This window comes from Artibeus jamaicensis, unplaced genomic scaffold, assembly GCF_021234435.1.
Source record: "Artibeus jamaicensis isolate MK-2021 breed Jamaican fruit bat unplaced genomic scaffold, CSHL_Jam_final scaffold_754, whole genome shotgun sequence".
In the NCBI taxonomy this organism is placed as follows: Eukaryota; Metazoa; Chordata; class Mammalia; order Chiroptera; family Phyllostomidae; genus Artibeus; species Artibeus jamaicensis.
In genome coordinates, this window is record NW_026522054.1 from 1938967 (window position 1) to 1952411 (window position 13445).

The 13445-nt window shown below is 50.4% G+C and overlaps 1 protein-coding gene across 8 annotated transcripts in view; it reads right to left on the reverse strand.

The window, feature by feature from the left end:
- Window positions 1–13445, reverse strand: part of ENAH (ENAH actin regulator) — a 217028-nt gene that overhangs the window by 173399 nt on the left and 30184 nt on the right. The gene's annotated exons all lie outside the window — the stretch shown is intronic.

Sequence of the window (13445 nt, forward strand, 5' to 3'; positions counted from 1 at the left end):
AGAGAGAAATGCCCAGCATGAAACTTCACGAACTACTTTTGACACATTCGATCAGTCACAGCACCTTCTCCACACTCTGCACAAATCTTTGTGTTTCAGTTGCATTTTTACCTTTCTTGAAATAATACAGCAAAATATGCCAAAAAATGTTGTGTATTTTCTTCCATCCTCAGTATTAAAATAGCTACACAAAAATTCACCAATTCAGATTCCTTTTTTTACATTTTTTTCCTAAAGGAAAAAACAAAGATTGTCTCCCACCCTAGAGATAAGCACTGTTCTCCCATTGATGGCTCTGTGGTCCTGGTAACTATTTTTGTGCCCTAATGGCATCGAGAGAGAAGGCCAAAAACATTACGGTGAATGTTTTCAATTGTTCATACACATGATAGAATAGCATACACATCCTTTTACAAGTTTCTTTTATTTCATTCAATATTCATATTGCATTTCAGAAATTCATCCATAATTTTATAAATATATATATTCACACATATGAAATACACTCATTTTAAGTTCTAAATAGTATGCCAACGCACTGCTATGCCACGAATTATTTCTGCCTTTTTTTTTCAGTGTCAGCTATTATAAACAACATGGTAATGGACATCCAAGTGTATGTTCTGAATACATGCTGTGCACTTGACCCAGATTTTCTGAGAGGAATGAATTCAGAAGTAGAATCCTCGGTTGTAGGATATACATGTTTTTAACATATTGCCAAATTGCTTTCTAAGTATATGTCTTAAACTCCACATCTCCTTCAAGGCTGGATCTTGCCAGACTTTTGAATGTTTGCTGATTTTATGGGCATAGAGTCTCGTTTTCTAATTTGCATTTTCCTGATGAGTATAGACATTGGCCATTCAAGTTTTTCCTTCTGGGAAAGGAGTTGCTTGTTCTAATTGATGCCCTTTTTTTCTCTGACATGGATGGTTTGTTTTGTTTTGTTTCATTTTTATTGATTTGTAAGTGTTATTTATGTATTTTGGGGAGGGATCCTTTGTCAGTTGAATGTGGTCTCACTGTCGTCTCACAGTCTATGGCTGGCCCTTTAGCATTATTCATAGTGTCTTTAATTTTTTTATTATTAAAAAAATGTTCAGCCCTGGCTGGCATAGCTCAGTGGATTGAGCACAGGCCTTCGAACCAAAGGATCGCAGTTCAATTCCCAGTCAAGGCACATGCCTGGGTTGCAGGCCAGTTCCCAGCAGGGGACGCACGAGTGACAACCATACATTGATATTTCTCTCCCTCTCTCCTTCCCTTCCCCTCTAAAAATAAATAAATAAAATCTTAAAAAAGAAAAAAATGTTCAGCCTTGGCTGGTATGGCTCAGTGGATCGAGTGCCGGCCTGTGAACCAAAGGGTTGCCAGTTCGATTCCCAGTCAGGGCACATGCCTAGGTTGCAGGCCAGCTCCCCAGTAGGGGGCATGTGAGAAGCAACCACAAATTGATGTTTCTCTCCTTCTCTTTCCCTCTCCCTTCCCCTCTGTCTAAAAATAAATAAAAATCTTTAAAAAAATGTTCAGTCAACCACAAAAGTTGAAAGAACAGCATAAAGAAACCACATTGTTCATTACCCAGACTCAGCTATTAACACGGTTTTGTCTGCCTGGATTTACCTGTCCCTTTTTTCTTTCTTTATTTTTGCTAACGTATTTTTGAGCAAATCCCAGACTGTATGTCATTTCACACCTATGCACTTCAGTAAACATCTACACAACTACGGACATTTGGTCTGCAATCGTGCTATGAGGACACCCATCAGGATCAACAATGCCCCCTTCCCACCCCTGGTATGCAGGGACTGTGGATACAAGGCCATCTTTCACGGGCCCGAGCTTTCTCTGCTGCATAGCACAGAGGCAGCACTGCCTGGCCTGGGACTGGGATAGCCGGCCTTCCCACGTGAAGGCAACCCACGGGCAAGTCCAAGTCTGACCCGTCGGCAGGCCTTTCTGTACCTGGGGAGAGATGGCAGGTGCCTGCATGCGCCTGTACTGGCAGCTGCTCACAAAGCCTGTGACCGCGTGAGTCACCCTTTCTCTTCTGTTAGGAAACAGTGACAGTCCTCAGAGAGGGTAGTCTGCCTGCTGCTAGTATTTCCCGATGATTCCGCGTGAGGCTGGTGGGAGTTCACACGTAAAAGTCCTTCTAACCCTTCTATTGGAGTCTAGACCTGATTAGAGTCGGGCTGGTTTGGGGGATGGGCCGGGGTTGACTCCTTTGCTATGTCCTCAGAATGAAGAAACCAGACATTTACTAGGGAAAAGAGAAGGCTTGATGACCACCACCAGGAGAGGGCTTCTCGGACGAGTGCTTTGCAAATCCCTTTACTCAGAGAAAAAGAGCCCATGGGTGTCTCCCTGCACCACTTCCTGTGGTAAGAGACCCCGAATCACTGGAATTAATGGGAAGACTGGAGCAGCTTTAGATAAGACACCAGTGAGGTAATGTCTGGTTTGGGTTAAATATCCTAAATAGATTACTCACTCTTACTAGATGAAAGGTAAAGACACGGTCACGTGGTAAAACACAAACCCTGCTGCAAACAGGGCTCCCCCTGGTCCCTGGCCTGGGGAGCCTCCGTGCCGTCTGACCAGTGGCTGGGGCCCCACCGGTAAACCTATCCAGACAGGAAGCCCAGCCAGCTCTGTGATCTTTGCAAACTCCTTTTGTCTAGGTCCCCAGACCACCAGTGAGACCCGGGCTGCTCAGAACAGAGGTAGAAGGAGAGTCCAGGGGAGGGTCTCTTGTCTGTCTTCGGGAGAAGGTCTAGACTGGCAGAGGCAAAGAATCAGGCCTGAAAAGCTGCCCTTGGCTCCTCCTACCTGCTGGGCTTCGATGCTGAGTCTGGAGCAATGCCTTCCATTTAATGACAATGTACAAAGAATGTCCACAGCCACTGTTTCGATGGATCTGCACAAGAACTTTGCAAGGTAAGCAGAGAAGAGTGAGGTTCAGGTTGGGTGAGTGATCGGGCAGGGCCTCCAACCAGGAATGGGGACCACAAGCTCAGGCCTATTCTCCTCCGGCCAAGAAAGGGTTGGACGAAGGATCCCAGGTGGTCCCTTCTTAACCTTACAGTCCAAGGTGTCAGAGGCCTGGGAGGGGCTGAGGACAGAGCCAGGGAGCTGCTTTCTAGTCCCTGGCACTCAGCCCACGTGTTTCTTCACGTCACTGTGCCATCCCCCACCCTGCCAGGGGACCACCTCTTGTCCCAACCGAGGCCACAGGCTTCAGAGAGCTGACCGGCTGCCTGCCCGCTGCTGGTCTAAGAGCTTCTGTTCTTCAAAGAGACTGACGGAGCTCTACGGAAATGAACCCATTTCCCCAAAGATTCTTATTTCGGCCAAGCCGTCCCACACACTCCCGGGCTCCCTGCGGTAGGGTCCTTGAAATGGCACTTCACAACTTCCTGGCAGATATCAGGGCAGCTGATAGTAATCCCATTAGTGCTGGCCTGTCTCCCAAAGGGGCCTGACAGCTGCTAACTCCACGGCAGACTCCTCCCCCACACTGTAGCCAGGCTGTTGCCTATCATCTCGGTGGAGCTCAGAAGCCTCGCCCGGAAACCTCTCCAGGACATGTGAGCGCGGGCCCCTTGTGATAGGAAGCCAACAGCAAGACTGACTACCCCCCGAAACCCCTACCCCCAGTCTGGCCTCTCCCCTCAGTCAAAGGACGGGAACCTCCTCACTCACTTCCGTGGACAAACTCATGTTCAGCAGAAGCCTAGAGACGCAGAACGGACAAGCTCATAGGAGCAGGGCGCTCAGCTCCTCCAGGACTTGGAGGAACCTGGGTCTGCACTGGGGGATGTTGGTGGCCCCCGCCCCCAACCATCTGATGGCCTCACCCATGAAACTCTTCCTCTAAGAAGAGCTTCTCAGCACGTCTCCCGCAGCTTCGCGGTGCCCCCAGATCACCCGCCTCCCCTGGGGTCCCGAAGCTTTAGTCATCAGGAACGAGTAGCACAGAAGTGAGGTGAGTCACGGAGAAGCAAAAGAGCCCCACGGCGGTGTCTGCTGTCTTTGGAGGAGGACCGAAGGGCCGCCTTCTCTGTCCCCTCTCAGTTATGCATGTGACTGGCCAGGACGGGGGGAGAAAGTAGAGGGGAAATCACAGTTACCTTGGGTGTTGCACTTCACAGTTCACAATGTTTTTTCTTAATATAACACATTCGACTGTTATTTCTCTCAATGCACAAAACTACATCCGGTATGCAGTAGATTCAAATCTTGGTTTCTCTTCCTTTCTCCCAGTGAGGTTGGAAGGGAAGATATGATGGTACTGTTTTACCAAGGAACAGGCAGAGGCCATAATTATGCAAGGTGAACTATATATTTATATCGTAGTGGACCCTAGACTCAAGGACGGCAGTCCCGGCGCACATGTCCAGCTCTCAGAATCCTGGAGTTTACACATGACCCTTCCTTCCTCTTAAATCCCCATCCAGTTAGACCTGTGGATGCTACAGCTTTGAAAACATCTCCAACACATACCACCCTCACTAATCCTAGCACAGTTCTGAGCGCTTTCAATCTGTTTATTCACTGAATCCTCACAACACACTAAAGTAGGCATCCTTCTTCCATTCTACGGGTAGGGAGGCAGATGCGCTGTCATGAGTCACTTGCCCAAGGTCCACACTGCTTGTAGGGATACAAGCCCAGGTGGTCTGGCCTGAGTCTGGGCTCCTGATCTCTGTGCTACATCCACTCTCGTTTACTTTGTTGCAAGCGCCTGCCTGTCTCAGGCGTTAGTCAGCACGTGCTTGAAGGCAAGAACTGTCTTGTATCCTCTTCCCAAGCCCTGAGCACAGTATCTGCCACACAGTATATGCTCGGTGAGTATCTAGGGAATAAATCTCCGAGTAACTGGAAAGGAGGAAGCCAGAGGAAAGCCATCCTGTCTCAACCTAAACTCTCAGACCTCAAACTGGTCGTGAATTCTTTCCTCGGCTATGACCCAAGATGTTAAAGAGCCACAAGAACAGATCACTGAATGCAACCTAGTCCACCCTCAGTTGGGCTGGGAGGAACCAGCCCTTCCCCAGAGCAGTACTGGCTCCTAAGGACCCAATGCCGAGCTCCTGGGGACACAGCTTGAGGTCCAACTTCACTCTCCCAGGAGCACACTTCTGTGTCTGTGCTTAGAACCAGGAGGCTCCCACAAAGGTGGGAATCCTGCCCCAAAGCTCCCGTGCTGATGCGAAGAGGTGAAATCACACAATGAGGACTTCCCAGAACGTCCAAGTGAATCAGCTGCTCGGGTTGGGACAAATCCAGAACATGCAATCACAAAGGGTGGCACACTGCAAATTGAGGTCTAATATGAGCCATCTGGTCGGGAGCAATGGCCAACTGGAGGGATGGGGGCCTGGCAACCACCCAGCACACAAACTTCTCTGGCGGAAACAATGAGTCAGCCCTGCCCAGAAACGACAACCTCCGCTGAAGTCCTTTGCAATAGACCCCACAGGACCCCGGGGCTTATACATGGAGACAGAGTTGGGTAACTCCATCTAAAGATCACCCTTGACTCAGAGTTCTAAAATGCCTGGGCTGAGCATGGCTCAGATTTAGCACGGACCTGGGTGAACCTGGACCCAGTGAGCACGGGCCTGCATGTGGTAAACCTTCATTGCTGTCTAGGGGGCAAAATGGGCTGGAGAAAATCACTCCATAGCCGGATAGATGGGCAAGACAGGACATGGCAGGCCATGCTGGACCAGCCTTGGACAGTGTTGCCTTGGTCCCGGAGACCAACTTTCTTCAGTGTCTTCCCCCAGCCCCCGCTGCGTGGAAAACATCAAAAGCAAACCAGTTACCAGGTCTAATTATCTCCCTTCAGTTTCCTCCTGGCAGCCGCCGCCAAGGCTCTTGCCAAAACTGTTTCACCAACACGCTGATCCGAAAAGCCCCAAGTCAGCAGGAGAAGGCCCTGCTGGTGCAGAGAGCAGCTGTAAGGCTTCCTGACACCAAGTCAGGCCACAGCAGTTCAAGGTTGGGACCGTCTCTGTTGAGCCCCCTCGGCTTCTGCCTCTGGATGGAGGAGAGGTGGTGGCGTTGGCCACCTGGAACTGCACCAGAAAATGGCGTGGCCATCAGCGGACACTTGCCCTAACTGCTCCCTTACCCCAGGAGGTTAGGAGGCGTCCTAGAGGCCTGTCGTGCTTGTAGTGAGGGAGCTGCAAGGTCCGGACATGCTGCACGACCACTTCTGCCCGGGCCTGCTTAGGGCTGAGCCTGGGCCTCCCAGCCGAGCAGATCTGGGAGGTGCGCCAGGACCGCTGCCGGGCACTCTGGGAAGCGGTCCGGGCGCCACACCACTGCTTTTGCTCTTCCTTGCCCTCCCTGGTTAGTTTTTCTACCCCAGCCCAGGGGCGAACCTGAGGCCTGTTGTGTCTTCCTGGCTAGATCACGGGCAGCTCGCTCCTGAGGGATGCCCCCAGCTCCGGGCTCTCTCCGGCTCCACGGTCCTGAGTCAGCCTCCCAAACCCCAGGAGCCTCGGGGTTCTGGACTTGCTTGAGCAGGGAGTAGGGCAACCCAGACAGGAGGGCTTCTCTTTGGCCTGAATCCTTGCAGCCCCCGTCAAGATGGACCAGGTGCAGTTTCTGCACAGTTATGAAACCCGAGAAGGGGCTGGAGTGACTATGGGCTGGCACTCTGAGAACAGGCACTGTGTGGTTGGGGGCAGAGAGAATACAGCGCACTTATCCATCACACACAGACACAACCCCGGCCTTGCGCAGAGGAGGGAAGGAAGGCAGGCCCTAGGAGCCTGGGAGGCTTCAAGTCAGAAATGGAAGCAGGAAGGCTGTGCCCGTGTGTGTTAGTGACCCACACCCAGAAGAAAGGAGGCCCGGAAACCACGGTGGACACGTGTCCCAGCCCACGCCCTCTGCCAACGACAGCCCCACAGATCTCCACATGTGAGCCTGAGACGTCTCTGGAGGTACGGAAATTCCACTGGCCGGTGGTTAGAGAAGGACCACTGAACGCTGGTGGGAGGCAGCTTCCCCATTTGTCCCAGGGTGGTCGTCAGCACACGTTTACCGAGCAGCACTTGTCTGCAGGTCCTGTCTGGGGTATTCGGTTACAAAGGTCAGCGTCTGTGCACCCAGCCCTGCGTCCCTGAAGACGCACCGTAAAGAGGAGTGAAGTTTAGCAGAAGCTCTACCGACCAGACACACTGCTTGCCACTGCTCCATCACTGGAGACACAGGACACCTCATCTTTGTCCTGAAGACAAAAGCTCTGCATGTTTTCACTATTTTTCTCTTTCACAGTGGGTGGAAGGCTGGCTAGGGTGAGAAGGGGACAGAGCCAAGGAGGGACATTGGGTGAGCGTCTGATGACGTGTGGGGGGACTGATAATAGAGCGAGAGGCTGGGGGAGCTGGCAGACAACAGCTCCCGGGTCTGGGTGGGGAAGGAGCCAGGACAGGCACCTTACCCACCATGATTTCCCCAGGGCTGGGCTTATCTTCCCCATCTGTCCTCCCCGTGTCCCGGCAAATTGAACTTGGTAGGATTCCCTGTCTCCCTTTACCCACTGCGATGAAAGCTGTATGTATCACTGCCCTGGTTCCTGCGACCCCAGGTGGCCACGCTAAGCTCCCGGGCCAGGCCCTCACCTGTGGCCTCTAAAGAAGAAGGTCAAGGCAGGACAGTGGGAAGATCTTGTTCCCCATTTTTCCACTTGCCGTTGCTCACTCCAATACCCTCTTTCCCAACTGGCCGCTCTAGGCATCTCCGCCACTAAGCCCACCACGTTCTGGGGACCCCAACCCCCTACAAGGGAAGGGCTGACCCTGCTCCCTAAAAGCCTGTCTCAGTGCCTTTGCTCACACCCTTTGTATATCCAGCGGTTCCACCTACCATAATCTGACCCTTATCTTCAAATCCCAGGTTCCAAGTGTGGCTTTTTTGGACACCCACCCTCAGTTACCCCGCCCCTCCTCTGCTCAGCACAGTTTTGTAACCCGACTGTGAACACTGTTTGTTACAGCTAGCCGTGTGCACACACGTTGCATTTTCCGTGCTGTGTCCGCTCCCCTCCCCTGGCGAAACCCAAGTGAGCACCAGGCAGGTGCTCAGGCCATGGTGATTGACAGGTTGGACGGAATGACTGAGGACATGACAGTGGTGATCAATCAGGAGTCCACAGTCACCATTTCTCGGGGCACCTAGAGAGTTTCCACAGCAGAGTCTGCTGCTAAGTAGAGATGTCATCTGATTTATTAATTAATGCAAACACCATTCAGCCAAATGCTCCAGGGCATAGTTAAAAAAAAAATCCAGAGCATTTAAAAAATGATAAAAATAGCACTGACCAGTCTAGCAATAGCTGGAGTTTCAGTCCTAACGCTTTGGTCTCAGCGTCGATTCCGCCTTCCCCACCTGCTGGCCCCCATCAGCTCCCACCAGCTGGTTGTCCCCTCTCCCCACCTTCCCCACAATTCCTGCCAGGGAGGGCTAATTGGGTTAATGAAGTGACTGCCTAATTGTTCTCTCCCCACAGCCCAACCCATCGTACTGGCTGCTTTCCGACTACCTGCCCCTCATCTGTTCCAGGATCACTAATTTGCAACAACAACGGCCATTGTCGTCCACATCTGGGACTTTGGGGTTTGAAGTGAATGTCCCTGAGGCAGAGAACAGAAGATGCTGCTATTTTGGTTTGTCTGGTCCACAATGGGGCCATTCTCCGGGCTCTGTGGGCATGTGGGAAATCTGAGCGGCAATGGGACCCAGGCCAGAGCACAGTGTGCCGCGGAGGAAGGAGGGGAGCAGGTGGGGGTAAAATCCTGACCTTTTCTTCCCGGCTACTTGGGTTTGCATTTCATTTTAATCAGTTTCAGATGAAACTGACAAGCCAGGAGCCTCTGGAATCTCGGTGTCCTGGCCTTTGGCCCGAGCACAGAGCACAGAGCACCCGGGGCTGGGCAGCCTGTGGCCTGGTCTGACCCACCTTTCCCCAGAGGAGGCAGCACTGCGGGTGGCCTTTCCCATCCCCAAGGCTCAGTTGGAGCCTGTTCTCTCTCAAGGCCCTTGGAAAAAACAAGCCTTTTTGCCCCCTGTTGTTTTTTGAGGTGTGTTCATCAGTTTCAGTCTGCTTTATATTAAAGGGATGGATCATTACCTGCCCAAAGTATGGAAATGTCAGCTTTCCTGGAGCGGGGTGTAACGAAGACAGAGAGAGACAGCTCTGAAAGGCACCTGGAGGATGCTTCCGTAGGAGCAGATGCTCCGTAGGTGCAGAGGGCACGAGCCTGCCAGCCTGTGGCTCTGGGAAGGGGCTTTGTTTCTTAGGGTGACTTCTATCTCCGCTCTGGCCCCACCCCCAGCCTCAGAGTAGTCCTTATTCCTACAGTGTCCCTCCGGCAACTCCGGGGCTGTTGATCAGAGAATCTAGGAAGGCTGAGTGTGGGTCCTGGGGGGTCAGCTCTGGGCTGCCCCCACAGACACACCAGGCGGAACTGCTGTGACATTTCACCCAGTCACACCTTCTCCGCACCCTTCACACACTAGAGGGCAGGGAACGTTCAGACTTGCTCCAGTCCCCAGGTGCTGCATCCTGGGGTGTTAGGTTCTCCATCAACGTCTACTTCTGCCTTCAGTTTGATTAACTGCAAACCTGCCTTCACTCACGACCCCCTCTGCTCTCATTAGCAGGCGAGGGTCCCCTGCCCATCCTTGTTCTCACCGTAGTGCACCTGGTAAGTGACCGACACTGAAGAGGTTCGGGGACAGGTAAGTAGTGAATTAAAGCGGTTGGGAAGTTTCCTGGCAATCAAATAAGAGCCTCGGCTCTGTCCGAAAAGAAAAGAACTGAGCAAAAGGTAACCAAACCCGACCCCTTCCCCAGCTAAGGTGAGGGTCTGTGCTCTGTGACAGACAGCTTCCTTCAGGAGAGGCTGACACGGGCTTTCAGGGACGCGGCTCTGTCTCCAGTCTGCACACCACTGCCCTCCACTGGACACTGGGCCAGAGCTGCCTGGAGACCGGCTCCTTTTCAGAAGGCCCTCAGGTTTCCTTCCCTCCCCATGCTGGACACACTGCTGGGAGAACCGGTTTCTTGGCTGGCTGCTCTCACCAGGTCTGTTTCATCCTGACTGCTTTGCATTGAATCCATGAAACCCAGGAAGGGACGAGAGGAACAGGGCTTCTTTGACTCCGGGCAGAGCGGGTCCCTCAGCACTTACTGCACGCCAGCATTCCTGGCATGCCGGCAGCACTGTGGGCTGTTATTACGATCATTAATATCAGAATCCATTTAAGAATCTGTATTTGTTCTGAGTCTGGAACAGCCATGGCATTGACTGCTTTTAAAGATGACAGAGTACCACAAAAAACTCCAAGCAGAAGAATTCTGAAACAATCAGTCGATTCTCCCTGGCTACACAACAACAACAAAACCTTCCTCCTTTGGGGAAAGGTAAAGGAGAGAGGGAAAGGAAACACAAGCATCACCGGGCCTCGTGGGTGAGACTGCTCTCTCCCGCACTGTGTCTGTCTTTGATGACAGGTATTTGTGAGTTTGCCTTATTATCTCCGCAGCTGACCTCGTTAGCTTATAAGCACTTTGCCCAGCACAACAACCAGCCCACAAAGGGTCTGCAATGCATAGTTATTGAATTCCTGGCAATTAAATGTAGCACACGAGCGGCTACTAATACTTTGCCAGTGGCAATAGTAAAATAAGTGAAAAATGGAGGCACCACATTTATTCCTTATAAATTGCTTCCACTTGCTGACAAATTGTTTTCAACTCCCCAAATCGAACTCTGGGGTTAGCCCAGAGTATTTGGGCCTGGCAGGTATTTGGATTTTGAACCTGAAGCTCTGGGAGAAATTGTGGACCAGGCAGAAATCCAGGAGTCTCACAGCATGGAGGTGGAAGTGAGAACCCAGGAAGGATAATAGAGTATGGAGTCAAAGTCGGGGCCCTCAGGACTCAGTCCTGAAAGACCAGGGGCTGCAGAAGAGGCCAGAACAGAGCCAGAGCACGAAAAGCCAGAGAGGTAAAGGAGGAGAGAAGAATGGGATACAAAAAGCCAAGGCTCTGGGAAGTTTAAAGGACCAAGGGGTGGCCAGTGACCTCAAACGCAGCTGAATAGTCAAGAAAGGCTGGAGAGCTGACTGCTGCATTGAGCAACATGAAGGTCAGTGGGGTCAAGCTGGTGACTTCAGTGAATGCAGCTGCAGTTGAAGGCTGGGGGTGGATAGAGAGGCTAACGCCACGGTGGGAAGGGGATTGGATGGCAAGGACGGGAAAACAATCCCGGATGCAATAATGGACGTAGGGAAAAGAACAAGGGCCTTTGGTTTGACCTTACATGCAAGCTCAGTCTTCTAATCCTGCTTTCCTAGTTTCATTTCCTAAAAATCAAAATGAATCCTACACTTCTAGTTCTGATTTCCATGCTGGCTTGCCACTTGCTGGACAATGGACAGCCGAGTTCGGTGCCAATCTGTTTAGTATAAATTATTTCTCAGGCTGGGTTTCTTCATCGCCTGTTAAGGAAAAGGGCACAGGTCCATATTCCCTTATTCGAAATCCTTGGGAATTCGAAGTGTCTTATGCATGTATCACTACAAGACCATCTTCAGAGGTCTCCCTGCTGCCAGGCTTGGTTTGCAGCTGGAGCCTTGTAACATGCTAATCTGCTTAAAGCCCTTCAATGGACAGGAAAAACTAATTTATAGTAGCAGGAAGCGGATTAGTAGTTGTCTGGGGCCAGGGGTGGGGGTGGGGAGACTGAGTATAAATAAACATTAGGGGATGTTTTGGAGATGCAGTATTCTGCATTTTGATGGTGGTATGGGGCATACAGGTATATACCCAAATGGATACATTTATCAAAATGCATCAAACTGTACACTTAAAGCCAAAATGTTTTACTGTATGTAAAATATGTCTCAATAAATGTAACTGAAGAATGATACCCTTCTGTGTCACCCTATTGCCTGCAGGACAAAGTTCAAATTTCTTAATCCCGGCATAAGTGACGATATGGCTTCTTTCCTTGCTTCTTCTCTCCCTAAACACCCATTGCATCGGTTCCACAGCAGATCTAAAATGGGCCGAGACCTCCTCCCCTCCTTGCTCACCTGTTGAACATCCACCCTATTTATTGAGGGTCAGCTTGTGCGATCACTATTAGCAGCCCCTCTGGGCCCACAGGTGATCATTCTTCTCTCATGCTCCACTGACCTGATTAGTGGGTTGGCCTAAAAGTTCCTTTGGTTTTTTCCCCCTAAGATGGCTCTTGTAGCGTGTAGTTGTCTTTAACTTCATTCGAAACAATGTTGTTAGATTGTATTGTGATAGCTGTCATATCGGCATGCATTTTTTTAACTTATCAAAATTGGTGAATATTTTGTATAGCCACTTTAATCTCGAAGACTGAAGAAAATACCCAACACTTTCGGCAAAGTATGCTTTTTTATTTCAAGAAAGGTAAAAATGCAACTGAAAAGCAAAAAAAGATTTGCGCAGTGTATGGCAAAGGTACGGTGACTGATTAAACATGTCACAGGTGGTTTGCGCAGTTTAGTCCTGGAGATTTCTGGCTGGAGGATGCTCCACAGTCAGGTGAGGCAGCTGAAGTTGACGGCGATCAAATCGCGACATTAATTGAGAACAATCAACATTCTACCATGTTTGGGAGATAGCCAACATATTCAAAATACTCAAATAAATAAAGGTATTGGTGAAAATGAAAAATGTCTTTTATTATACTAAAAAAAAACAACAACACCATACAGACCTTTTGGCTAACCCAATATATGTACAGGGAAGCAGGTACCTGGCTAACCCCCCAGGATCCTGGAGCCCTGAGTGCAGAGACGAGACCCGTGAACAGAGCTGGGAATCCAGGCTGCCCCGTAGGGGTGGTCTGACCTGAACACTCGCCAGCGCTTCTCCAAAGTCAGCTGGAATGTGCCAAGCTTTATTAAGAATTTGATTTAGCAAATTAAAACTGGGAAGAAAAGACATGTAGTCTTGTTTCCAAGGGCTTGAGTGGCAGTGTCTTAGTGAAAAGAGTGTTACATTAAGGAATAAGAGGTTTGGGCCAAGATCGATTAAGCTACAGAACTGGGTAAACTATTTCATTTCAGTGGGCTCAGTTTCATCATCTATACAATGGGAGTAATAATAGTACTACTTCATAGGATTTTTCTGAGTGTTAAATGAGTTAACACGTACGAAGACTTTAAAATAGCAGCAGGCACTTGGGAACACTCCATAAATAGTAACTATTGTCTGTAAGAAGAGGCACTTGACCTGCACAATACCTACGGTTCTTGCCAGCGCAATTTGGCTTTATCGTAGAAGTCCCGCCTACTGGGCGGTGAGACAGATGCTCCTCCATAGCTCCAGGGGGCGCTGCAGCACCCGCCAACTGTCCCTCTGCTCTCGACTTCTC